A 25,979-nucleotide genomic window follows, 5' to 3' on the forward strand; every position below is an offset into this window, starting at 1 on the left:
GGCTCTCCCGGGATTGCAAATGAAGGCCAGAGATGGTAGCATTTTGCTGCCCCTTCCAAATCCCTGAGGAAGCAGGGAGGACTTGGGTGAACACCAAATCTAGGCACCCCTGGATTAAATTTAATCCAGAAAAGAAGTCAGCTCCACCAGAATCTTCCCAACCAAAATCAAGGGCAATGGAAGGTCTGAAGAGAAAGATTCTAAGAACAAATAAGAACTCTGAACATGGAAGAAGTTAAGACTCCCTGGGGGAGCACAGTCTGGAGAACCCTAGCTTTAATTGCTAAGGAGGGAGGCTGATCATCTCCCAAGAGAACCCTAGTAGTCCCAGAAAATTGGAGGGAATCTGTTCTCTCTAGGTCTGGATAAAGGAGAAAAAACAGGAAAAAGCCTGGTGTTTTGGGTTTCTCTAACTGCATGTTAGAATCTGGTACTGGTCTTATATCCAACAAAGGACTGGAGGCTTGATTTTACTTGGAAGGGCTCCTTATAGGTTCGAGTCCTAATGTCCTGGAGAAAAACAGGGAAAAAACCTGGTGTTTTGGATTTGTCTAACTGCATGTTGCAATCTGGTACTGGTCTTATATCCACTGAAGGAGTGTAGGCTTGATTATAATAGGAGGGAATGTTTATAAGTTCGAGTCCTAATGTCCTGGAAATTGGTCTGCATTTTTAAAAACTTGGTTACAGGAAAAAGGATTGGCTTTTCTAGTGAAGCTTGGTCTGGGTAAAGTTAAACAGTGAAAAAGGTCTAGCTGGTATCTTTTGTTATGGTGCTGAATTGTGAATGAATTGTCTTTATACCAGATGTTAATATTAAGTGTTCTCTCTAAGGTTTGTGATGGCTGAGGTTGCAGCTATGCTGAAAAATATATATGTAAAGAACTTGTGGGTCAGATTAGTGACCTTTGTGCTTCTATCTCTGTCAGCTCAATGTTGGTGTTGGAGTTGTGTTATTATGTAAAATGGTGGAATTATTTGAGCTGGAACTCTCCCTTGCCATTGGAAAGGGGGGTGAATTGATTATGGGGCAAAACTGCAGATTCTGGATGTTTGTTCATGCTCTGCTGTCTCGTATCTGGTCTGCCCCTTTGCCAGGGCTTAGCAGCTGTCTGTGTCCACGCCACACACCCAGGCTTGTTGAGACTGTCCTTTTAGGGTGGCTGGGTCCCCAGGAGTGGTGCCAAATTGAGTAGGTTCTGTCTGCCCATTTTTGCAGAAAGCTGGAAATGGAGGAGTGGCTTACCCCTTTCCAGTCAGTACACACCTTCTATTCATAAGCTTCATTCCTATTTGATTGTTGTGCATCTGACTGCCTAGAAGGGGGAAGGTGAAGGGGATGAAAAGCAGAATCAAAATAAATGCAGTAAAGTTTCCTTCCTAGGGTGTCAAAGCCCAGAATACATTTCCATTCTGCCCAGGTTCTTTACTTTTCTGAATCTCTCTCTCTGTAAGACTGTAGAAATACTTTGAAATGTTTTAGAACTGAAAACTCATCTGAAGAAAGGAGGCAATCTCTTGAAACAATAGACCTCTAATCACTTGAAATGCCACTTTGAAATCTATTTTTGGCTTTTGTCAGTTGCTGGCACCTAAGAATTCATGGAAAAAAGGTAAAAATGTGGTTTAAAATCCATCTTTAAATGCCAATACTCTCTTGCTGGTGAATTAAATGCATAACTTGCAGATGAGAATTTGTTCCATTATTAAGAAAAGGCAGAACTTCACAGAATTGTTACTAATAAAAGTTTGTAGCTTAATTAGTAAAAGTATCCAATTCACATTAAGTGTAAAACTTAATGAAAACTGTAACTAAGAGTTAAGATCATTTATAGATGCATTTATAATATAAAACAGCAGAAAAATAATAACTGGAATTATAACTGAGTGAATTTAGCCTGAAACTATTATTGTAAGTGTAAATTCTAAACTACCTTTCCTTCATTTATGGTTACTTCAAGCCTAACCTCACCCCTTTCCTTTGCCTATGATTATTTCATAATAGCTTCTGCCCTTACAGTTCAGAGAAGAGCTGGGATATCCCTGTCTCCTGTCCTGGTATTATTAACCCTGCTTTCTCTCATGAATCCAAGTGTAAACTAAATAGCTGCCTGGTGGAATTCTTAGGCCTTAGTATTAAACAACCACTGGAGTTTTATTATCTCCAAGGACTGGGGGGAATAAAGAAGTCTCCTGCTTTAACTGTCAGTGTTCCTAAGAGTAGCAATTCATGCGAGAAACCAGACTGTCTCCCTGAGGCTTCAAATAGCCTCAGTAAATATACATAGAATTAATCTTGTTGCTTATCCAAAATTCTGCTAAATTCAAGGTAAAATATAATGTTCTGAAACAAAAAAGAATTGTGTTAAAACATTGGGAACATTAGTTAAGAAGCAAAATTCTGTGTAAAACTGCATGGTCATAGTGTAAAACTGCACAGTCATAGTGCAAATTAAGAAAAGTTTCAGGAGTAGGAAATGTTTTGTAGTCACACTTATTTTATTTAAAAAGGAAGTTTTAAGTAACTAAAGTTATATTTTTTGTCAAACTATTCATGTCTGCCTATTTGCTCAAATTGTTGAGGTTAAATATGCAGTTATGTAAGTAATATATATTTCTGGAACCCAAATTAAGCTAAACAGTATATAAAATAATGAAAATTATGCATATCATCAATGAGTTGTGTTTCTGGGTCTAACTCTATTTGTGTCTGCCCATTTTCTCAGTGTATGTCTTCATACCTCAGGATGATAATATCAAATTAACAAGTGAAAATTCCTTAAAGAGCTCTATTCAAAGTGTTAAAAATTAAATATGCAGTTATATGTGAATAAATATTCTTGGAGCCCAAATTAGACTAAGCAGGATGGAAAGGTCTTATAGAAATCTAATTATAGGAACTATTGCGAAAGGTCCGCCTCTTTGCAAGAGTTTTGAGGGCAGGACTAGGTGTAGCATATTAATCCTATCTACTAGGCTGGGGAATTAAGACTCAGTTTGCCCTGTAATTTCTCAGTTTAAACCTTTTGTCAGCCATAAAATAAAGGTAATTAGTGGCTCTGTTAAGAAATTTCAGTAAGTAAAAACAGTCCATAAAAACTATGGAGAGATCTTTCCTGGATTATTATTAAACAAATTAGGTAGTTGTGTAATGTGTTTTGAAACCTGGTAGTCAATATGCTTTTAAAAAATTATTCATTTTCATAACTTATACAAAGAATAGACATTTTTAGCTTCCTGTAAAGAAAAAAAGAGAACATTCTTGCATAAACTATAATAGTTTCCATTTTATTTAGCTTGGGTGTAATCTCCCTTAGTTTATAAAATGCCCATTAAATAAATTAACATTATATGTACGAAATCTATAGAATAATAAAAATTGTAGGTTCACATTAACAAAATTAAGCTAAATAAGAAAGATTGTAGATATGCTCTCTTAAATAATTTTTTTTGGTAGTAATTGTAATTTAATATGTTTATTTAAACATAAAGAAACTAATCACTGTGGTTGTAGTCAATTTTAAAGAGTTTGTAAAACATCTTCCAAACAGAAAACATTTAAATAGTTCTAGTTCTAGAAGTCATTATTAACTGAAAACTTGAATTGGTATTGGTGGCAAAGAATAACTTCGTGATGATAAAACCTTTCTGAAGGCCACCACAAGGTTCATATTTAAATAAATGATAATAAAAAATTATCTTGATTCTATTGGGAATCTTCTGTTTTCATTTTAACAAGGAAAAATAGTTTTTTCCTTCTATTACTAAAGTAAAATACCTACTATTATCTTCATGGTAAAACTGTATAAGTAAACAGTCATTTAATATATGATGTGTTGCATTAAATTGTTTAAAAGATATATAAAAACAAGGAACAAACTTTAACATTGTCAAACTCTTTTGTACATTCAAATCAGGCCTTGAATATTTTACAGGTTGCCTCTCCATGTGAGTTATTGGCTAGGCTGGTCACTGACCACTCCATTAGAAATATTTGCTATATCAGCCTCTAGCTCTGCTCCTGAAGTTGATGGAAACTATGTTGCAGTTTCAAGCTCCTGCAGCAACCAATGATAACTCAGTATAGCCAAGTGTACAATGGATATTGCCTCCAGACTGGCACTGTTCCATAATGCTAGAGAGCACTATGCACCAGGCTAGTAGAATACTGGAAACTCTCTCTAGGATCAACGATGCTGTGACGTGCTCACTGTGTGAAGAACATGATAAGTAGATCCATGATACCTGGATACTCTAAGTAAAACTTAAACACAATTGGCTTTATGGCCTGCTCCCATGGAGAGATAACATGTAAAGTATTACAAACCTGATACTTAAAACTATTAATTGCAACTCAGAATCCTTATGCATTAAGTAATACATAAACTAATATTATAGTGCTGTACTTTTATCCTGTACTAAATATATGCTGATAATTATAACATTACCTTTTCTATTTTGGATCAAGTGCAAAAGTATACTAGACATGTTAAATTCCTGGTAAATTCATGTTCTAAATAATTAATAAACATGTCTATAAAATACGGCAACTGTTTTAGCCCAGGTTCAGCCAACTTACTATTCTGCTGTACTCTACTGTGTAGCAAAAATGAAGCTTGCTTGCTAATAATCGGTCACTTATTAAACAGTCAAAATTTACAGAAATTGTACAATTACAACCGAAATGTAAAAAAAAAAAAAAACTTCATTTGTAGTTCTGATCCACTCCCACAGCTAAAAACTGAGAAAATTTCCATCTTAGTGTACTAATCCTAAATGAAACCAACTGCCCAAAAAGTGCCAGTTCACCAGGAGCATCTAACAGAACACGAGTGGCAATTATTAAACAGTCTGAAATGCATCTTCAAAACAAAGCTAAGTATCTATTGCAATTTCACTCTGAAAATAACTTAGAGAATAAATAAATATATATATATATATATACTGTTCCCACCACCTTTTATAAAGGGGTGCCATCTTTATAAGCACCTAACCTTGTTTACCTCTGTAATCCAATTCCTCTTTTAAAACAGGTATTCCAAAATTTTAATTGAGTTTGCTTCTTTCGGATTGAACATCTTATTAACCATATGAAAACTTCATCCAACTTTGTACATGACAGTTAAAATAAAATAAACTTTTACACCTTGTTAGGTAATGACTACAGGCCATGGCCAGCAGGAAACAGTTACAGAAAAGAGGTCCTCTCCCTTCAGCACCCCTTTAAGATTAAAGGTGTAAACTCTTTAAGGGTAAAACAAAATTAATAGATGGATCTGGAGCATGACTGGAAATCTGCATGAGCACCGGTGGCCCCAGGATGACTGCAGGCCCCAACCCAGGATTCTGCTGTCCAGAATGAAAATTTCTAAACTTCTAAAAACAGGATCCTGGATGCTACACTGAAAATTGATAAGGAAAGTAATAAATCAAAACAACAAACAGCCACCGACCTCATAGCTCCAACAATAATTATACCAAAGCTTACCAAGTTAAGCTTTGGCATAAGGGGGGAAAACGATGTGGGCTATGGTTGGGAGGCTCTTCATTTCTTTGTAGATAACCTAAGCTGTCTGTGACTTGTGGGTGTGGGATGGTAAGAATCTGTGTTCCTGCCCTTGGTGACCATGGCAATGACTCCAGTCCCAGGAAAGAGTTTAGCAATGCAAACTCTATAAACTTTAAATATTCAAGGAAAATGCAAACCAAATGTGCTTAATAAGCTTATCTAGAATGTATAAGGTCCTTGCTAAAAACTTACCTAGGATGTGGATGATATATGCTAATTCAAGCCTATTGAACACTGAAACAAAGAACAATTTGACCCTTCCTCTCTGTATAAAAGGAACTCAAAATTTTTGTTCAGGGCTCAGAAAGCTCCCGAGTCTGCCCAGCCATTAATAAACCATTTTTCCTTCTCAAAATCATTCCTAAGACCTGGCGTTTCTATACGCAAATATTTGAACCTCTCTCAAATTCTACAACATGACTACAAAGATGTGGGATTAAGTGCTCTACTTTCATGGTTACCTTTGGGTGGAGGGAGCTATGATTAAGATCAGATACATGGAGAGGCTTCTGGGGTGGTTGTCAAAGTTCTATTTTGTGACATGTATAGTCATTACAATGATGTTTGTCTCATAATATTTCTCTAAGTTACATTTGTTGGTTGTTTTTGTGTGTGAATGTTTTGTTTCTGTTTTATTTTACAATGAAAATATTAATTAAAAAATGTGTTCATTCTTTATGTGAGTGCAAGTTTGGAAGTTTTTAATGGGACATGGCACATGTTTGGTTTCCCTAGCAAGAAGTCTCTGAGAAAGAGTCTAGAAGGCAGGAGTAAGTTTATTGGAGAACGATCTTATGATATCTGTCTGAGAAAGGAAAAGGAAGAGAGTAAGATAGGGGAAGAGAAGTTGAGCTATGAAGTAGTCTTAGTGAAGTCCTTATCTAAATCCCATGTGAACTTCAGAAGTGGAGGTGGCCCTTCAGATTTATGCCAAAATATGCAAAGGGACCCAGCTTTTATATTCCTCCCTATTACTCTGAGCAATGGAGCATCAAAAATTGGAAAAGACCAAAGAAATTGTAATGAAAGTTGAAAGCTGTGAGAGGACAGCTCACAGCACTCTCAGCAGGTTAGTGGATTTAGTATTTCAATTGCAAAAGGAATCTGTGTGATGCAGCACATCATTTACTGCTGATTATTTCTTGCTTCTATGTTATCGTCTCCTGCTTTTATGTGTATTCATTCCCAAATTATTCTATTCACAGTACACACATCAGATTATAAATATCAGCATCTGTGGTTTGGGGAAATCTTTCTCCCATTTTACAGGCAGGGAAAAAGAGTTCAGAAAGGTTAACAGTTATAGCAACACTGCATTTAGAGGCTAAATGTGGATTAGGCACTTTATGCACATTATTTCTTTTGATTCTCTCAATAGCATTATGAGTTCAGTTGTTTCCTTCACTTTACATATGAGATGAATGGGGGTCAAAGAAGTTAAATGATTTGTCCAGAAATTCATTACTGGATTTATGAATCCAGGACCCTAATCTGAACAAATATACCGTAGATCTCAACAGAAATTTCCTAGACTCACAATATAAGTAAAAGCCTATGCCAGAAATTAAACTATATTTCCCATATATAGATGTTCATTCTCCAGTGACTTCTTCAGTGTTCTATTCTCTTGTAGAGGGCTTTTTCTAAGGATATACTGGTTGATTGTGTAAACATGTTACCTGACTTAACTATAAAACAAGGGTCTTCAATGCCATAATACAAAGAAGTCACAAAGGTGGACAATATGTTCAAGTTTTTGGGCGAAATGGAGAAGTTGTTTTGGGGAGTTAGAAGACTTTTGGATCCCTCACATATTACCAAGCACACTGTACCAATTTTTCTTATGAAGTCAACATTGCCGGGTACAGAATTAAGAGAATAGAGTGCAGTGCATTGCCACTTAACAACAAATCAAGACATCGAAGTGTTCGTTCTGGATGAAATGAAGATCAGAGGTGAGTTTTTCTAAAGTAAATGTCTAGATTGTGTTAAAGAAGAGAACAGGCACATCTGTTATGTCTTAGAGTAATTTAAATAAAGGGGGGACTTTTGAAGATACAAAGAGGTCATTTTGGGACAAATAAAAATTAGACAGTATTCTAAGGTGCAAATACACAAATAGCAAAGAAGCAGTAAATGCTACTGTAAATTTGTTCATGATAGATTGATCAATTCATGGCTGAGAAATTCAGAATAATGGAGGGGAGACAAGACACTGACTAAAAATGAGCCTGTGGAGAATGACCATATATTTATCTGAGCTTTCCCTCACTATATCTGTCTGAGATGCAGTTCTGGGCTGTGTGAACCAATGCCCTGATTCATGCTTCACATTGGAATTTTCAGGAAAGATAAAGGAAACCAAAATGTTAGTACTTCAGGTCAGTTACCTCTGCTTGGAATGCTCTTCCATCTGCTTTTTGTAAGCTGGCTCCTTCTCATTCTTCACATATCAGCTTAAAAGCTGCTTCCTTCTCCTACCCTAAGCTCCGTCACTTTATAAATCTTTTTTTAAAAGATTCATAGATCACCAAAAGTGTTACATTTAAAAATGTAAGAGGTTCCCATATACCCCTATGCTCCACTTCCCCACTCCTCCCACATCAACAACCTCCTTCATCAGTGTGGCACTTTTTATTACCCTGCTTGTTTTCATTCAGAGCACTGATCACAATCTGCAATTTTCTTATGCAGTTATTTCTTTACTTGTTTATTATCTGTTTCCTCAACTAGAAGGTCAGATTCATGATGAAAAGACACTTAGAAGTTTTATTCACAGCTATAGCTATGGCATACAACCCAGTGCCTGTCATAAACATTCATACTCTTTGAGTGAATGAGTAAGTAAATAAATGAATCAGTCAAGAATCTAATTTTCAGTAAAGTTAAAATTCTTCTCCATGCAAAAATATGCCTAATTTGGAATGCTTTTATTTTTATTTTTTATCTTGTATCTCCTTCTGGTTCTTACTAGCTCTTGTACTTTTCATTACAAACTTCAAAGAAAACATTTGAAATAATAGTGTACACATCTGCAAAGAAATACATGAAAGATACTTTCATAGCAAAACTGTTTCTTCAGTTTATGGCAAGCGACTTAGTAAGTAAAAAACTAAACTAGATAAAGGGAAATAAAAATGATTATTGTACTCTGGGATAAAGTCAAGAAATCTAAAAATATGTGACTTGTGAAACCAATAGATATCAATTACACATAGTGAGTTCCAGTTTTCGATTCTCCTTAGGATGGAGATTATTTATAAAGAGCAACATTGCAGTTCCTCCAGGAGACTGTTCATATAGACAATTTGCAGAGCTTTTGAATGCACCATCAGTGTTATCTGAAGGCTAGTGTTAATTAACACATGAATGCTGAGGAAGAAATAGTGTTCAGAGGAAACACCTTTTAGAATTTCTTCAGTAACAAGAGGATACATACAATTTTAAGGGATCTTTTGTTCTGTAGACTCTGTAGTTCAAGGATACATTTGGAGAATCTCATTTCCTTAACGAAGTGCAACCAGTGTGCAGCAGAGATCACAGTGCCAGACAGTATATTTTGGCCCTGATTCTGGGGTGTTTACAAATGATTATGTGAAAATGGTTTGTTAAGGGCAACCTTGGAAAAAATGCAACTTGTTAGCAACCTTCTTTGAAAATGAAATAATGGCCAATCTGCTGAAGTCTAAGCACTTCAGGAAAGACATTAGTAAAAGTCTGATGGAAGGGACAGACAGATGTGATTGGGAAGGGGCAGAAGAAAGGGGGATAGAAAAGGGAGTTGAATTCTCTGGACCTTTTGTTTCAATATCTCTGATGATTACATTTTGTATCACGAAGGGATTATCAAAACTTTTTCTGTCCCTGAAATTCAAATTAGTATGTCTCTGGTGACCTAGTACAATTTTTCACAAGTTTAAGAATCATTGGACTGCTAATGGATCATGTTTTATTCAAAGTGATGAAAAATGAGAATTAGAGGTCATCTGCCCACTTTGGACCAAATAGGTGAGAGTGTATTCAAAATTTCTATCAGTGCTTTCCTTTCATTGATTTTCAGCTCTGCTTCCACTTTCAAAGAATCATTTGAATTTTTCACAGGAAGAAGTCAATCAAGCATCTGGGGAGAGTGATAAAATAATCTCAGGAAGTGTCACAATTTCAGTAAGAGCTCACTTTTCTAAAATTTTTATTAAACTCCAGTATATTCCTCTCCTAATTGATATTTAAGGGTAAGAAAACCTTTTGTTTACTTTATCCCACAAATAAGTCATATCCAGGAGAACATGAAGAAAAAGTAATTAAGATGACATATAATAAATATACTTGTCACTTATGAGACCATTTGGAATATTTTTGTTATGTTTAGCAACCATTCCAATTATAAGAAATTTTCTCCAGTTTGGTGAAGAGTTCGAGTTTCTGACTATTTCAAATTGTTAGTAAAATGTCAAATGCCATTGGAGCCAACATTCTGACACTGTAAACATAGCTTTTTTCTAATGATTCCTTGGTGAATGCGCAGTAAACAATACAACTAAAAGGGAACAGCAAAAACTGCCTCAGTCCCCTGTGCATATCAACATTGATTCTTTTGAAAGGTTTTACATATTACATATAAGACTAAATTTAGGAATTTTGTTAACTCATTGAATAATTATTCCTATGCTAGGCAATACACTTGGCCTGGGGAAACATTTTTACTTCTGTATATCCATAGAATTCTCACCTTTTACATAGTCAATATGGGGTTGAGAATAAACAGCTTATACATGTGAAGTGAAATAAATTACACCAGTGTAACAGAGGTGTGATAAACTTTTCTTCACTTTATCCGATGATACCATTGGGAGCCAGTTCTGTACTGCCATCTCTGGCATATTGAAGAGTTTAATTGTCCTCTCTTCCTATATTCCTCCATCTCCCAATATACCTCAAAACATACACACAGAGCAGGGAATGTTTTTTCCATAAAAATAAAGGGAGCTCTACTAACTCTCCCTTGTTCTTTATTTGTGGCAATAGAACAATTATTCTTTCCAAATAACCCATCCTTAGCTATCACTTTAAACTTTCCCTCTCCGTTGTGAAGAACGTAACCTAGAAAAAAGTAAGAGTTTACAGTAAGGGAATGTTGCTGTAACTTCTAGAAAATTGGAAGACTAACTATGTGATCAGTAGGAGTCGGGGGCTCTTATTGCTCTATTACCATACAGTGGAAGTGGAATTTTTGCAGTTTGATCCACAGATTTGTAGTCTATATTTCGGACCATGGGAGGAGACTCATGGAGAATTCTCTTACTCTAATGCTGAGAAGCATAATGACGATGATAACAATAATGATGATGATAACGATGGTGATGATGACAACATCAGAGAACAAGTGTTCATGCCATTATATATGCCATATTTGTATTTAAGTCACACCTGACTGAATCCTTTTTCTGTCTCTTATCCAGATCTGTGCCAAATGGTCTTTAAATTTGCTTCAGCTCTAGACTTAGAATGTAAATCTGTGACTTTTACTTTCCCTTTTCTGAACTGCTGTTACCTGTCCCAGAAGTTGCCTTTGAGATTGTGTCCTCATTTCATGACCATGTCTTAACCTGGCACACCGCCTTGACTATTTTTCTGCCCATTTGTACCCATCACACTGATGATCATAGATAATATTACTGGTATTGATGTCAGTCTTTGCTTGGGAAAGGGTTTTCAAAATGCAGTAATGTCATGATCTTGTGAATCACTTCCATTGTCCCCCCAAATTACCCTGCTTCCATCTATTTTCTTCCTCTCTTCCCCTCCCATCAGGACCAACAGTGACATCGAAGCTTCATAGCTTTAAGGACCACAGATACTTATAAGAATGTTGAGGGCTTGACACACTAGAGTGTCCAATTCCATTGGGAGCCACCAATTCTCTTAAAGGCACAATTCATTAGGATTGAGGACATCTGGCCTCCCCAGGATGGGGATACACCTTCCCACACATTGTATGGGTCTCCACCAAATGATGTAACACATTATGACAAGATGAACACTCACGCAATCCTTAGAAGCCTTTCTCTGGGCCAAATACCACCCTTTAAACACCTTAAACAGGTAACACTTCAAACAGTTTTTTCAACATTATAGTTTCAACAACATACCCGACAATCTCCCATGTTCATCTGTTCCCCCAGCTGTCCCCAAAATTCCTTGGGACATCTTACCCATCCTCCCAACACTAGCCCCCTCAAGCCTGCAAATCCCCACTCAATAGTATCTCTTTGTCCCTGTCACATCCCTTCCCTGTATAACTACTTACTTCCAATTTTCATAGATTTCAATTATATAGACATCACCTCACAACCTTCCTCTCCCTCCCAATTTCCTGTGAGCTTATCACCCAGTCTCTAGCTCTCTGAGACAGCTTGGTTTGTTTATTTCATATCAGAGAGTTCGTAGTGTCTTTCAATGCCTGGCTTACTTCACTCAACATAAGGTCCTCAAGATTCATCCATGTTTGTGTTTGTACTGTATTTCTTCTTAAACCTGAGTAGTATTTCATTGTAGGTACATACCCCATTTGGTTTATCCATTCATCTATTGATGGGCATTTGCATGGATTCCAGCTTTTAGCAATAAAAAATAATGCCTCTATGAACATTGGTATGCATATATCAGTTTGTGTCATTGTTTTCAGTTCTTCTGGGTATATGGATGTAGGACATGCTAAATTTCATAAAAAATGTATAAAAGTCATTAGGCTAAAATGTAAACCATAACATCAACCATCATGTAATTAAAATTTAGAATATTGTACAGTCTAAAATATAAAAAATAATGTAAACCAAAATGGAATCATGTTTCATAGCTATGTTTCAATATCTGTACATCAGTACAGCAAATACAACATGAACATGTACAAAGGTCATTGTTGGGCAAGGGGGGGAAAGGTTTGAGTTTGGAAAGGTGGGAGTCCCCTATATTATATATATGACTTTACAGTGATCTAAAACTTTTGGAAGACAAAATTGAAAATTTTAAAAAATGGTTATAGAAACTGAGGAAGGAATGAAAGAAATTGCCTTGCCACTGAACATACAGGGCAACAACAATTAAAGTAATTAAAGGCAAAATGTCAAAAACAAATTTTTATGATATTTTCCATTTTTAATATGCCAATTCATTTGTATGGTATTTTAGTTTTTCTGAATTGGTATGTACTTTATTTCTAATCACTAAACATATCATTACTATTTCCCTTTACTACTAATATAATTTGGCAATATATTAGGCTTCATTTCTGTAGAAGTTTTGGACTAGAGTGGTTCAACTATGTCAGTGTAGGAAAACTAATGTGGGGTGTTATTGATGGGGGCACATCGTTGGAAAGGAGTTCTCCAGTGCATGTATATAAGGTATATAAAAATGTTTGGATATTCCATGGGTGTTTTCATAGTAGTTAAAGTTACAAATGACAACTGAGGGAGTGCTAAGTTCCTAGCCAGGGGAGCTCTGTCACATTCCCCAATGGAACAGCAACAGTCCCCCAAATGCAAGGGCAAAGGACCAGTGAAGAAGGGTGGTCCAATGATGAGCCCTTGATACTGATGACTATGCTTAGGAGCCTGTGTGCCTGAAATTTGAACTAGGCCTACAACTGCAGGGTGCCTAAGATTTACCTCTGGAGAGCCTCCATGTTTCTCAAATGTGGCCACTCTCTAAGCCAAACTCAGCATGTAAATGCATTACCTTCCCCCTAGTATGGGACATGCCTTGTTGAGATAAGCCTTCCTGGTACTGAGGGATTAGTACCAATCACTAATTGGTGATGCAATTAGAAAAGGACCCTGAATAAAAGGGGTAAATAGTAAAGACAAAGGAGTTTATATGGCTAAGAGTATTCATAAAATAATTGGGAGGTCATCAGAGGGTTCGTGCATACACATGTCTCAAGAGGATCCAGAGACAGCAAATGTAGATGTATCCTCAGGTACTGGTTCTCCTGAGGGCTATGGAACACACAGATTCTATGGTCATGGGAAATGGCCCTGGAGTTCAGTGCCTTGTCAGTGGGCCCTATTTTGGAATTTGTATTCCTGAGTGTGATGGAGATGTGACCTCTCTTCACATCTCTCATATGTCACTTTTACTGAACCTGTGGTTGGTACCGGGGTTGGTATAGTCTCAGGAGACTTGAATCTCTGGACTGACCATATGCCAACTACGACCTGAGCCTCAGCAGAGTTGCAAATCCTACTCTCTGGTTTGTTGGATTTACCTAGGTCTACTAAGAGGGATTTGAAGATGGTCAACTACCACATCAGGCAACTAAGAGTGCCTTCAACTGCAAGCAGGAGAATCACATCCATGAACCTTGTGGGATCTAAGCCACTTCTCAATTTAGAGGTGGAGTGGACATCACCATCCCAGAGTCCACAAGATGAAGGAATAAAATATGGTTTAGTGTGGAGGTACTGGTATTCTACTATAGAAATATTGTCACTAGAATTGGTAGAAATTGAAGCATTGATGTGGAGAAAGTGGCCACAGTATTTGATGACAGCAGGGAGATGGAAAAAGAAATGTCATGTGGAGGCATTTTTTGGGACTTGGAGTTTTTTAAATGATATTGCAGGAACAGATGCTGTTCATTACATATCCTGCCATAACCCACTGAATGTACTGGGAGAAATTGTAAAGTACAATGTAAATTATTATCCTTGCAGTGCAGCAGTTGTCCAAAATGTATTTACCAATTTCAATGCATGTGCCACAATGAGGAAAGAGGTTGTTGATGTGGGAAGAAAGGGGGGGGTGGGGGGTGGGGCATAAGGTATATAGGAACCTCGTATATATTTAATGTAACATTTTTTGTGATCTATGTATCTTCAAAATTTCAATTAAAAATAAATAAATAAATAAATAAAAAGTTGCAATAATTTCAACTTCATGCATATTGTCAAAGTATCCCCAATATAATGTTTTTATACATAACAGCATTTCTTGTTCTTCCTGTATTTGTGTGCATGCCATTTCAGTGGCATTTAATTTCTTAAAATGCCTCCCTGGGAATTGTTATGTCTACATCCTTGGAGCCCAGCCTCTGAAATCAGTGGACATTGTGGAAAAAGATACATTATAACATTCTGAGCAAGTCACATAAGAGTGTTGTGACTTTTCTGTTACCCCATCTATAAACGGTGGGGTTTCTACATATCACCTCAGGAAGGTATTATGAGAGTTAATGAACCAGAGATTGTAAGGTGGATTTAGCCTGTAGTATGAAAGGTGGTGTTTAAGTATAGAACACTCCAATTTTATATGGCCTGATGCCTCAGGGCCAAAGCAACATATCAGGAAGTCATGGTTCTGCTGTTAAAGGGCAGAGGACTCTATCAGTACATTCTCTATGAAAGGTGTGTTCACAGAATAAGAAGAGTGGTCTGGAGAGTTATAACTTATTTTTCAATGGTGACTCCTTTCTTTATGTTGCCACATCCCCATCATGGTAAAATTAGTCTCATTTTGCCCATTTCATCCTGGGTTACATTGGCACAATATGCATGCCCTCAAAATCCCTTCTGGATGAATTGAGCTCTAGTACAGGAATAAAAAGTGTAAAAATATATCAACAAAATGGATAATAACAGAAAAAAACCTGTATGGCAAGCAGTGCCTTTGGCACATATTTAACAGTTCCTTTGGAGAGGAAAAAGCAAGAGAGCATCTGCTGCTAAATGCACTAAAGGAATTTTATTATCAAAACAGTGGGAGAAGGTACAAGAAACCAAATGGGGCAAATGTAATATGCCACATCCATACAGCATTTGTGAGATTGTAGCAATGAGAAGATACTCAGATTATAAAACCTTTCTAAATGTCTGTCATAATGACTTACATTACTTTATATTGCACCAGTTCTGAAGGGCCCATTCTTTTTGACTTGGGGTTTTGCTTTCTGCTGAGCTGATTTCCCTATTGGTCACATCAAATTTCTTCTTCTCTGAGATCTTCCTTTTCTGTCCTGCACTGGCCATTACAGTCAATAGCTCCCAAAAGACAACTGCAGAGGCAACTAGAGTTTACTCTATTGGAAGACATTTATTTATAAACAATTTCAATTATAATTTAAAAATCCATTCTTGCATTCCACCATTAAGGAAAAGTTTATATTTATAATGAGGTTAGCTGTAAGGGAGTTAGAATGCACTAATTTCATTCTGTTTGTAATTTCTACAGACACTTCGTGCTTTCCATAATAAAGATGTGTTTCCTAACCAGGGGAAAAGACCATGAACAGTCACAAGCTTGGAGAAAAAATAAGTTTTTCTGAAAAATGAAAAGAAAACCAGCAGTCAGAAAACAGAGAAGTCAGGGAACTGTTTCATGTTTTTTGTTCTCTGTGTAAGCACCTTATATTATTTTCTTCTACTATGTCTTACCCTACATGTAAGAGTGAGTAAAGCAGAAATAAAAGACTCCTTTATTTTTACCCCACTCTGAGATGACTCAAGGCTTATAAGATGATGCGTTCCCCATTATAGCCAGGCACTGTAAATCAGCTATGGGAATAAGAACATTAGAAATTCTTCTAGACCTGCATGTTTACTAAGTTTTACAAGCTAAAAAGCATGGGCTCTTGGGGTCTCAGGGGTTGTTTTAACATTGAAACAGTTCTGCTTAATACTGTGAATACAGGTAGAAAAGCACAAAATTAGTTTTCTCTTTCTTTTGTCATGGAGCTGCAATTTTTCCCAGGAGGCTTTGACTTTTTCTAATTTATGAATTTCTTCCTCTTTTGTGTAAAGGCTCTTTTGTATTTCTTTTTGAAATGTTTTAATGTTTAGCTTTCATTCATTCTTTAATGGGAGGGCAATAATATTTTTAATGTTTTCAAGGATTAACAATATTTATTCCCAATGATACCTAAATAAACCACCATGGTCATTTGGCTTACATTCAGTCTCAGCTTCAGAAGATGGGGGAGATATCTGTATTATTACATATCAAAATTTTGGATCATTGTTCTACTTTGGAAAAAGATTTTAGACCACTGCTATGTGTATGGCATAACAAAGTGAACCATGTCCCATTGCAGTGCATGGAACCTAGAGAACTTGATAAATACCTAAAGTATAAATGAACCAAAATCAGGAATCAATTATGCCCAGGTACAGACAAGATGTAGCAGTTTGATACGGTTATGAATTCCAAAAATAGATATTGAATTATATTTGATGTTGAAGCCTTAAGCTGGAGCCTGGGGAAGTAAGCTCACAGTGGAAAGTGAAGCCAGGCCAATGAAGAGAGGATCCCTAGTCCAGGAAAAAGCAAGCCATGGGAAGAAAGAAATCTTGAATCCAGAAAGAAGGAAGACCCTGTAAGGGAGGAACTTATGAAGCCAGAATCCTCATAGCCCTTGGTAGCCATTTTTGGCTAAATGCCCAGGTTCACATTTTCAAATTCTGCCTTCTATAAAAGACCAGGAGTTAATCATGTTAAGTTTTCTGCAACTTAAAAATATGGGGAGGCAGGGCAAGATGGCATCTGAGTGAGTGCATCTCATAATCTCTCTTACAAAGAAGCAGCTGAGTAGGGTCGGAGTCCTGCTGGACTGGGCTGTTTTCGGTGCTTGCAGGGCAGGAGGTGTCTGGATATTGATTTGGTGAGACAGTGACAGAAGAGATTCTTACAAGAGGTAGAATTTTGGGTCTCTTACACAGAGGTCAGAAGTTGTGGGTGGGGGGGAAACGGACTTGGCCCAGTGGTTAGGGTGACCATTTACCACATGGGAGGTCTGCGGTTCAAACCCCGGGCCTCCTTGACCCGTGTGAAGCTGGCCCATGCGCAGTGCTGATGCGCGCAAGGAGTGCCCTGCCATGCAGGGGTCCCCCGCATAGGGGAGCCCCATGCGCAAGGACTGCACCTGTAAGGAGAGCCACCCAGCGCGAAAGAAAGTGCAGCCTGCCCAGGAATGGCAACATCCACACTTCCTGTGCCGCTGACAACAACAGAAGTAGACAAAGAAACAAGACGCAGCAAATAGACACAGAGAACAGACAACAAGGGGGGGGGGTTAAATAAATAAATAAATCTTAAAAAAAAAAAAAAACTTGACATAGAAGTGCAATGGACCCAACCAATCCAATGTCCACAGAGAAAATGTGGCATTGGTGTGGGAAGGGTGGCCATGGTGGCTGCTGGGTGCAGGGAATGGGAGGAAGAGATGAGAAGGGGAGGTGTTTTCGGGACTTGGAGTTGTCCTGGATGGTGCTTCATGGACAACTACGGGGCATTGTAGATCCCCTCAGGGCCAACTGGATGGAACGTGGGAGAGTGTGGGCTATGATGTGGACCATGGACTATGGGGTGCAGCGATGCCCAGAGATGTACTTACCAGGTGCAATGGATGTGTCATGATGATGGGAGAGAGTGTTGCTGTGGGTGGAGTGGGGGGTGGGGGCAGTGGGGTTGAATGGGACCTCATATTTTTTGAATGTAATATTTTTTTTAAAAATGAATTAAAAAAAATAAACTTCCTTAAAATGAAAAAAAAGAAAAAAAGCAGTTTTGGGTGGGACAATTCCCACTAAGGCTGGCCCAGCTGCAGTGATCCCTGAAATCTTTTTTGTGCTGTGGTGTTCCCAAATCCTGAATGGGCTGTTTTGGGGGATTGCAGGGCAGGAGGTGTCTGCATGTCGATTAAGTGAGACAGTGACAGTAGCGATTCTTGTGAGAGGTGGAATTTTGGGTTTCTGACACGGAGGTCAGAAGTTGTGGGTGGGACACCTCCATCTAGGGCTGGTGGCCTGGCTGCATTGATCCTTGAAAATTTTGTTGTGCTGTGGTGTTCTCAAAATCAGTGTTAAATGGATACGTGGTCTCAGGTCTGTATCACCTAAACCCTGGTAACCCACGCTCCAGAGACTCACACACCTTGAATCTGCAATATCACGGACTTCCCATTCCCAAATCCACTGTGCCCTGAAGTCCAGCTGAGGTCATTGATTACCCTAGCCCTCCACATTTCGTGTTGTTGTTTGTTTGTTTGTTTTTTTCTCCTTGAGCTTGGAGGAGTATACCAGGTGACCTAAAGAGAGTCTGGGAAGAAAGGAGAGGTGAATCTGCTGAGGAAGCCCAATTTACCTAAGCATACTGGTATAGGAAACTTGACTTCAGAGAAGGTAGAGCCAGAAAATCAATTAGAAGTCCCCTAGCACACCTAAGGGGGAGGGACTCTAGGACAGGCTGTCCAAGCTTCTAATAGCATATTTGGGATTTCTGGTGAGGTGTAGGTGCTCTCACACTGGAAATAAAGAGACATAGTCTTCTGTGTTGAGTTCATTCAACAAGGACCCACTTGAATCTCCTACTGGACCTCTCAGGCAGCTTTCCTGATGCCCTGAGAGAAAGAGAAGTGAGGAAGGCAGAAAGTGGGAAGATCAGATCCCAAAGCATTTTATTTAACTGCAAAGAGGATTCCTAGATTGAAACGTTGGTTCTTCTTCTTTTTTTTTTTTTTGTCGTGATTGCCTATTGCCTTGTCTCCTGGTCTTTTCTCCCGTTTTATCCCCCAAGGTCCTTTCTCATTTATTTAGTTTTTTTCTCTTTTTCTTTTTATTGCTTGTTCCCCCCCCCTTTTTCTTTGCCTCCCCCTTTTTTCTCTTCTCTTTTTTTTCTTTTCTCTCTTTTTCTTCTTTTTTATTTTATTTTCTTTATGTAATAGGTGCTGCAGGGAGCGCTTCACATTTACTGTGTTTCCTCAACCTCCATTTCCTTTATTCCCTGTGTATTGATTTTGGCCACCTACAATATCCTCTTTCCCGTACATCTTCCTATCCTCCATCGTCTACTATTTCTCTTACATTCCAGCTCCCTTTTTTTGGTCCCAAAATTGTCTGACATTTTATTTCTATTACCTTTGTTCTGTTTTCTGACTTTTATCCACTCTTGATATTATTGTCTTTCTTTTCTCTTTCCTTCTTTCAAGAAAACACTGACCTTTTAATTCATATTATATTCCTACCCATATTCAGTGGAATGTCTCATTATTGGTACTCTACTTACTGCTATAACTCTACACAACTTACATGAGTCTAATATCCATTCTCCTTGATCTCACATTGCTGCTCTGTTAACATTTATTACCAATACTACTTTATACATTTTCTTTTCTTACTCATTTTTCTTCCCCTGGCCCAAATATTTTCCTTCAAAGTGAATTTATCCAGCAACAAAGAAACAGAGTAAGAAGAACAAAGTAACAAAGAGAAGACATAACACTTATGCATGAACAACAACCAATTAATCCCCAAACTAGACAAAAAAGCTAAGAAATTGATTAAACCTATCAAGATAAAATGATGACCAGACAGCAACAGAAAACTACAAACCAAACCAATAATCAGGAAAACATGGCTGAATCCAATGAACAACCTAAAAACCAGGAAGAGGAGCAGAACATTGGACAAGTTCAATGCTCTCAAAATCTACTAGAGACCAACTTAATGAAGTAAAGGAAGAGATTAACAATATGAAGAAAACACTTGGAGAGAATACAGAAGAAACTGCAGACATATGCAAAAAGAAAACAGTTCAAGAAATCAAAAATACACTCTCAGCAAATAACAGCAGATTAGAAGAGGCAGAAGAGAGAATTAGTGATGTGAAAGACATTACATCTGAAATCAAACAGATTATAGAACTGATTGATAAAAAGATTGGACTTAGGAAATTTAATGACAATTCAATATCCACAAACATACATATTATAGGCATCCCAGAAGGTGAAGAGAAGGGAAAGGGGACAGAAGGGGTGTTGGAGGAAATAATGGCTGAAAATTTCTGAAATCTACTGAGGGATATGGATGTACATGTCCAGGAGGCCCAATGCAAGAGAAAAGAGAACCATCACATACAAGGGAGGCTCCATAAGATTAAGTGAAACCATGGAGACAAGAAGGCAGTGGTATGATATAGTCAAGGTAATAAAAGAAAAAAAATTTCCAACCAAGAATACTTTTACCCAGCTAAGTTAGCATTCAAAAGTGATGGTGAGTTCAAAATATTCACAGATAAACAGAAATTAAAAGAGTATGCCAACAAGAATCCTGCCCTTCAAGAAATACTAAAAGGAGTTCTGCAGGAAGAAAGAAAAAAACAGGAGAGGCAGAGTTGGAGGAAAGTGTAAGAGCAACACAAAAAGACAAAAAGAGAAGGGAAAAACAAAAAAAGTATGACAAAAACAAATCCAAAAAAATTACTAACATCAATAATTCCTTGAAAGTAATAACACTGAATGTCAATGGATTAAACTCACCTGTCAGTCAGACTGGAAGACTGGATAAGGAAATATGACCCATCTATATGGTGTCTACAAAAACACATCTTAGACCCAGGGATTCATGGAGGTTTAAAGTGAATGTCTGGAAAACAATCCTACAAGCAAACATCAACCAAAACAAGGCAGGAATAGCTATATTAATATCAGACAAAATAGACTTTAAATGTGAAATAATTGTGAGAGAGAAAGATGGATACTACATATTAGTGAAAGGGATAATCTTTCTAGAAGAACGACAATCATAAATATTTACGGCCCTAACAAGGGCACCTTAAATATGTAAGGCAAAGACTGGAAAAAAAAGTGAAAGAATAGATGCCTCTACAATTATAGTAGGGGAATTTAATACACCACTATCAACTTTGGACAGAACAGCTCAAAAGAGAATCAATAAAGACACAAAATCTTTGAACAGTATATTAGAGTAGCTGGACCTAATAGAAATATACAGATCATTACCCCCACATACAGCAGGGTTTATATATTTTTCAAGTGAACGTGGATCATTCTCCAAGATGCACCATATGCTAGGCCACAAAGAAAGTCTCAATGAATTCAGAAAGAATGAAATCATAGAAAATAATATCTCTGACCACAGTGCAGTGAAGCTGGATATCTGCAAAAGCCAGAGACACAGAATCACACCAAGATATTGAAATTAAGCAGCACACTCTTAGAAAAACAGTGGGTCAAGGAGAAAATCTCAAAAGAAATCAATAACTACCATGAAGCTAATGAAAATGATAACAAAATATCAAAACTTACGGGATGCTTACAGGATGCAGCAAAAGCATTACAGAGAGGGAAATTTATAGCGATAAATTCATACATCATAAAAGAATAACGTGCAAAATTGGAGATCTAACTGTACATTTTGAGGAATTAGAAAAAAAATATATAAGTAACTCCACAGGAAGAAGAAGGAAAGAAATAACAATAAGAGCAGAACTAAATGAAATAGAAAATAAGAAAGCACTTGAAAAGATAAACAAAACCAAGAGCTGGTTCTGGGAGAAGATCAATAAATTTGGAAATCCCTTAGCTAGACTAAAAAGAAAAAAAGAGAGAAGATGCAAATACACAAAATAAGAAATGAGAAAGGAGATATCATCACTGACACCACAGAAATAATGACTATCATAAGAGGATACTTTGACAAACTATATTCCAACAAAAATGACAATTCAGAGGAAATGGACAAATTCCTAGAATCACATAAGCAGCTTATATTGATGAAAGAAGAAATTGATGATTTCAACAAACCAGTCACAAGCAAAGCGATAGAATCAGTCATTAAAAACCTCCCAACTAAGAAGAGCCCTGGGCCAGACAGCATCACAAGTGAATTCTACAAAACATTCCAGAAAAAAACTAACGCCAATCTTACTGAAACTCTTCCAAAAAATCAAAACAGAAGGAACATTACATAACTCATTCTATGATGCCCATATTGTGCTAGCACCAAAGCCAAAGACACCACAAGAATGGGGAATTACAGACTAATTTCTCTAATGAAGCTAGACGCAAAAATCCTCAACAAAATACTTGCTAATCATATTCAACAACACATAAAACGAATTATACACTATGACCAAGTGGGATTCATTCTGGCTATGCAAGGATGGTGTAACATAAGAAAATCAATCAATGCAATACACCATATAAAGACTGGAGGAAAAAAATCACAACATTATTTCTATAGATGCAGAAATAGCATTTGACCAAACACAGCACCTTTTCTTGATAAAAACACTGCAAAAGATTGGAATACAAGGAAATTTTCTGAACATGATAAAGAGTATATATGAAAACACATAGCCAACATCGTTTAAAATGGTGAAATACTAAAATCTTTCCCTCTAAGATCAGGAACAAGACAAAGATGCCCACTATCACCTCTTCTCTTTAACATTGCCTTAGAAGTACTTGCTTGAGCACTGAGGCAGGAACCAGAAATAAAAGGCTTTCTAATTGGAAAGGAAGAAGTAAAAATTCATTATTTGCAAATGACATGATCCTATACATAAAAAACCCTGAGAGATCTACAACAAAGCTTCTAGAACTCATAAATGAGTTAAGTCGCAGGTTATAAGATCAATGCGGAAATTTCAGTAGCACTTCTGTATACCTATAATGAGCAAGCTCAGAGGAAATCAAGAAACAAATACCATTTACAGTAGTAAATAAAATCAAATACCTAAGAATAAATTTATCTAAAGATGTAAAAAACTTATACAGACAGAACTACACAACACTGTTCAAGGAAATCAAAAAAGATCTAAACAAATGGAAGAATATTTCCTGTTCATGGATAGGAAGACTAATTTTATTATTATGTCTACCCTTCCAAAACTGATCTACACATTCAATGCAATCCCAATAAAAATCAACATAGCATTCTTTACAGAACTAGAAAAACTAGCTATGAAATTTATTTGGAAAGGAAAGAGGCCTCGAATAGCCAAAGATATATTGAAAAAGAAAAATGAAATTTGAGGACTCACACTACCTGTCTTCAAAACATACTACAAAAGTACAGTAGTGAAAAACCATGGTATTGGCACAAGGTGAGACACACAGAGCAATGAAACCAAATTGACAGTTCTGATATAGAACCACATATATATAGTCATATAATATTTGATAAAGCCACCAAACCCTCTTAATTGGGAGAGAATGACCTATTCAACAAATGGTGTCTAGAGAACTGGATATCCATATGTCAAAGAATGAAAGAGGATATCCAGCTCACACCTTATACAAAAATCAACTCCAGATGGATCAAAAACCTAAATATAAGAGCCAAGACCATAAAGACTTTGGAAATCAGTATAGGGAAGCATATACAACCTTGTAATAGGAAATGGATTCATGAACGTCACAACAAAAGCACAAGCAGAAAAAGAACATATAGATAAATGAGACTTCCTCAGAATTAAAGCCTTCTGCACCTCAATGGAGTTTGTCAAGAAAGTGAAAAGACAGCCTACACAATGGGAGAAGATATTTGGTAACCATATATCTGATAGGAGACATATAATCTGCAAATACAAAGAACTCATATATCTCAAAAATAAAAAGACAAACCACCCATTTAAAAAATGGGAAAAAGATTTAAACAGACACTTCTCCAAGGAAGAAATACAAATGGCCAAAAAGCACATGAAAAAATATTCCAAGTCTCTAACTATTAGGGAAATGCAAATCAAAAGTACAATGAGATACCATCTTACTCCCATAAGATTGGCAGCTATGAAAAAAACAGAAGACTACAAATGCTGGAGAGGATGTGGAGGAATGGGAACACTCATTCACTCCTGGTGGGAATGAAGAAGGATCCAGCCATTCTGGAGGACAGTTTGGCAGTTTTTTAAAACAAACTAGCTTTAGATTTGCCATATGACAGAGCAATTCCACTGCTGGGTATGTACCCAGTAGAACTGAAAACAAGGACACAAAAGATATATGCACACCAATGTTCATAGCAATATTGTTCACTAATGTCAAAAGTTGGAATCAACCCAAATGCCCATCAACAGATGAATGGATAAATAAAATGTGGTATATACATACAATGTAATACTACTCAGCTTTAAGAACGAATACACTACAAACATATGTGATAACATGGATGAATCTTGAGAATCTTATGTTTAGTGAAGCAATCCAGTCATTGAAGGACAAATACTACATACCTTCAATCATTTGAAATAAGTAAACCAAGCTGCCTCAGAGACCTAGAAATTGGATGATAGGTTTACAGGTAATTGGTGGTAAAGGAAGGATGTAAGCTGACACCTACATGGGTGAAATCTATGATAAGCTGAAAGTAAGTATCTGTACAAGGAAGGGATAAAATGGGCCATAGGGTTACCTTTGGGTGGGGATTTGCAGGCTTGATGGGGGCTAGGGATGGAAGATGGGCAATATTGCCCAAGAAAATGGGGGGAGGTTGGGGGAACTTATGAACATAAGAGATTGTCTGGTAAATGGTTTAGCATATAATGCTGAGAAAACTTTTCAAAAATATAATAAGGAAGGTCACCTGTTTAAGATGCTTAAAGGCGATAATCTGACACAGAACAAGCTTCTAGAGAGTGTGTGAGTGCTCATTTTGCCATAGTGGGTTATATCATTGGTTAGAGACCCATATAATGAGAGTGAAGGTATACCCACATCCTAGGGAGGACTGATGCCATCAAATTGAGGGAATTGTATCTCTTGAGAGAAATGGTGGCTTACAATGCATTAGGGCAGTTGAGCACGTCAAACCCTCAACACTGTTGTATCTCTGAACATGGTCCTTCAAGCGATGAAGATTGACTGTCACTGTGGGACCTGAGGGGAGGGGGAAAGACGTATTGAATAGATGGAATGAATGTAACTGTGTGGGCAAGAGAAGTGTTCCACCAGATTCTGCAAGGATGGATATAAGACATGTTAAATTACTCCAAAAATGTATAGTGGCTGATAGGCTAAAATGTAAATCATGATGTAAAACATAAGATAAGTAAAAATTTAGAAAATTGTATATTCTAAAATATAAACCACACTGTAAATATATAAACCTCATTGCTTGAAAGCTATTGTCTCAATATCTGTACCTCAGTTTCTGTAAATATAGTACAAACATGTAAAAAGATTATTTCTGGGGAAGGGAAAGGGGTTTTATGTTGGATGTGTGGGAGTACTGTATATTGTATATATGAATTACTGTGATCTAAAAATTTGTAAAGATAAACTTAATAATTAGGAAAAGAAAAATATAAAAAAGGACAGACACTGAGGGAAAGACAGAAGAATTTGCCTTGCCTATTTGCGTATAGGGCAAGACTTATTGCAGTGATGGAAGGCAAAACATCCAAAACAAAGCTTTTGCATTTTTAAATTTTTTGATACCCCACTTTATTTTTACCTTAATTTTTCTAAATTAATATGTATTCTCTATCTAACCTTTAAACCCATCACTATAATGCATTTTACTATTAAAAGAACCTGGCAATATATTGGACTTAAGTTTTGTAGAATTTTTGGATCACAGAGAGTTTCAACAATGGCAGGGGAGGAATACTGGTGTAA

The sequence above is a fragment of the Dasypus novemcinctus genome, chromosome X (assembly GCF_030445035.2).
Source record: "Dasypus novemcinctus isolate mDasNov1 chromosome X, mDasNov1.1.hap2, whole genome shotgun sequence".
Classification (NCBI taxonomy): domain Eukaryota; kingdom Metazoa; phylum Chordata; class Mammalia; order Cingulata; family Dasypodidae; genus Dasypus; species Dasypus novemcinctus.